The sequence below is a fragment of the Gopherus flavomarginatus genome, chromosome 7, assembly GCF_025201925.1.
Source record: "Gopherus flavomarginatus isolate rGopFla2 chromosome 7, rGopFla2.mat.asm, whole genome shotgun sequence".
Classification (NCBI taxonomy): domain Eukaryota; kingdom Metazoa; phylum Chordata; order Testudines; family Testudinidae; genus Gopherus; species Gopherus flavomarginatus.
Window position 1 is genome coordinate 45,156,490 of NC_066623.1, and position 3,000 is coordinate 45,159,489.

General features: G+C 55.1%; 1 non-coding gene across 1 annotated transcript; it reads left to right on the forward strand.

Moving 5' to 3' along the window:
* The first annotated feature begins 661 nt into the window (after positions 1 to 661).
* On the forward strand, positions 662 to 734 carry TRNAF-GAA (transfer RNA phenylalanine (anticodon GAA)). The gene has a single exon. It is a non-coding gene; the product is annotated as a tRNA-Phe (tRNA).
* Positions 735 to 3,000: the final 2,266 nt, after the last annotated feature.

Consider the following 3,000-nt stretch of genomic DNA (forward strand, 5'->3'; position numbering starts at 1 on the left):
GACTCCATGGGATTTGCCCCGGACCCCTCTAGGGCCGGCCCTGAAGGGAAGCACTGACTATCACAGTGACAATACAACTGACCAGCATTGCGGGGGAGGCTGAGGGAGATCCGCACTCATCAGGACTCTTCTGTTCCCCAAGGTGAGCCAGACACTGCTCTCTCCTGACTCTCACTCTAGCAGCTGGACACTAAGGAGACATTTCCCCACAGCACGTGCATTGAGTGCCCCTGTGGTGCTGGGGGGGGCCTGGCGCTGCTGCTGGCTCTGGGGCTGGCAGGGGGGTTGATGTCTGCACAGACTCTCAGCTGCCAGGCCGGAGGGGACACTTGAGACCTTACCAGACTGTCTTATTGAAGACGGGGGGTTGAAAGACCTATACAGACGCTCTCCAGAGCACAGAGCAACATCCGCCCATGCAGCCAGGCAATGAGCATTTCTCACAGCCTGGAGCCAAGGGTGAGGTGGCAGCTACTGTTCCAGCTCCTGAGGGACAGGCCCTGTCAGCTAACAGACACTTCTTACTCACCACAGCTAAGGGCGCCGGGTTCCTCCAGTGGGGGTGTGAAGCAGCCGTTCTTTTCCTGTCCTTTTTGTGTGCGACTGCTGACAAAAACATCCCAGATAGAGAAGCAACAGGCCAAAATACTGTCATGCAACTGCCAAAGTAGCTCAGTTGGGCGAGCGTTAGACTGAAGATCTAAAGGTCCCTGGTTCAATTCTGGGCTTTGGTAGTCCCTGTCTTTATGCTTTGTGCAGAGATGGCTTGCCCTCTGGGAGCACAGCAGTGCCTCCACCCAAGGTGAGTTCCTGACCTTGGGATCTGCAGTAGGAAAACACAGAAGGGGCTTACTTGCCCCTAGTTGGCCCATCTGATCTTTAATGATGAGAGCTGTCTTTCCCAACATGGTGGGAAGAAAGTGAGGCAGGGCAGCCTCAGGAATGGTGCCAGAGGGCTGCTAAGCAGGGGTTGGGGATGAAAACTCTTCTGTGCAGCTGAGCAAGAGCAGTACCAATGAAAGGGCATCTGTAAAAGTGACCCCACACACCTCTCCTCCTCTGGGCAGCTGGTGCTGACAGCTCCAAGGGAAGGCTTAAAAGCCACAGAGCAACTGAGGGTAGGACCATATCTAGGTGTGGACTTCAGACAGGCACAAAAACACCCAGCCAGGCTGCTCCCTGCCATGCCAAACACCCACTGAAGGTCACCAGCATGCAGAGCGGCTGCTGATGCTCTGTAGCCAACATCAGAAGATAGTAGGAAAGCAGGGCCCAGGGCCAGCCCCCATGGTGGGGCCTCTGACTGGTCCCACTCAAGGTATTCACTTTTGCTGTGGGCCAGGAGATTTTACCCCAAGAGGCTTTTCCCAAGCTGGCAAGAAGCAGAGAAACACCCAGGCTCCCAAGACGCTATGTAGCAAGTACCCTCCAGCACAGGGACAGGTGCACACGCTAGCAAAGGCTGCCGCCCACTTTCTTTGGTAAGTCAGGAAGGGCAAAGGCTAGACTGGAAGCACCTGGGGCTCCTGCCGCAGCCTTTGTGATACCCAACCCCCAACTCCTTCCCAGGCTCTAGCTGAAGCCAGAGCATTGGCCTGAGCAGCCAAGAAGAGGTTCCAGCCCTGAAGGGAGCAGGACGTTCAGTACAATAGTAAAACTGCAAAAAAACAACCACCTAGAGACTCAAACCCTCAGTCTTCTGATCCACACTCAGACGCCTTATCCGTTAGGCCACATGGTAACATAAGAAAAGACCCTCCAAGCAATTCTTTGGAAAAGGCAGACACTGTGTTTCTCAGGTCATCTACTGAGGTGGGCTGAGACTCTCTGGGCACAAGAAGTTGAGTTCCCAGCAACAGGTGAGACTTAATTCTATGGAGCCAGGTGCAGGGCTTTGGAAGGGAGGCTCAGGCATGGGGGATTGGGGTGCAGCGGATGGACCGGCTGTCTAGGTGTGGAGATTTAGTCACACTGAGGCACAGAAGGGAGGAGGAGGAGTAATCCTGCTGACAGCGGCTGTGCAGAAAAAGAGGAGGGGTTCTGGGGACATTTTTTGCCTCTCTTTTGCCTATCTGCTCGCTCTTGGGGTGAACGGGGAAGATGATCTCAACTAGCTCAGTTGGTAACACATCAAGCTCTTAATCTGAGAATCCAGGGTTCAAGCCCTGTCTGGGCACTCAGTTTTAAATTGCCTTGTGTGCTAGGAACCAAATGATTCCTGGTGCTTCTCCACCAGCCACATGTAGATTCCCAGAATCCATAGCCATTTCCTGGAAAGGTTCCTTTCTTCAGGAATCAGGAGAGAGGCAACATCCACTTTACCAGAGGACCTCCTGCAGGCATGCTGCTGAAGGCAGCCTGACTGCCACCCTCACAGTGACTGGCAGGCCGTTCCCTGCAGCTTGCCATCCCAGGCATGCACTTGCTGTGCTGGTGCCTGGAGCTGTCCCTGTCCCTGACCCAGGGCAGAGGACGTTGGAAGCTGAACATCCAGAGCTTGCAAGATAAAGGAGCAGGGGGGTGAGGCCTGGCGGTGTTGGCAGAACAGGAAAGCATCAGAGGGTTCTATGGCAACCAGAGGGATTGACGGAAGTCGGTGAGGGAGGAGTTGGCGGCTTTGTTCGAGCGGTCAGGCAAACACCGCAATATCAAAGAAACCAATGGTGCCAAGTCCTGCAGTGTTGCCTGTGGGATTTCCACAAGAGCATCCAGGCTGGGGAGCCAGTGATCCTGTGCTGTACAACCGGATCAAGTGACAGCTGCCCGAGTTCCATGAGATGAGGCTGCAGCTGGCCGATATGAGCGGGAGCACTGAGTGAAGGGAGGGGCGTCCTCCCCTGACATTTTTGCAGCCTGCAGGGAATGGAGACCAAGCAGGGGGATGTGCGGACTCAGGGCAGGACCCGCGGATCCCATAGTGCAGGACAACAGTCGCTGGAGGAGGAGAAAGAGTCCTGCGAGAGGAAGCCACTGGTGGGAAGCAATAAGTGCAGAGTGCAA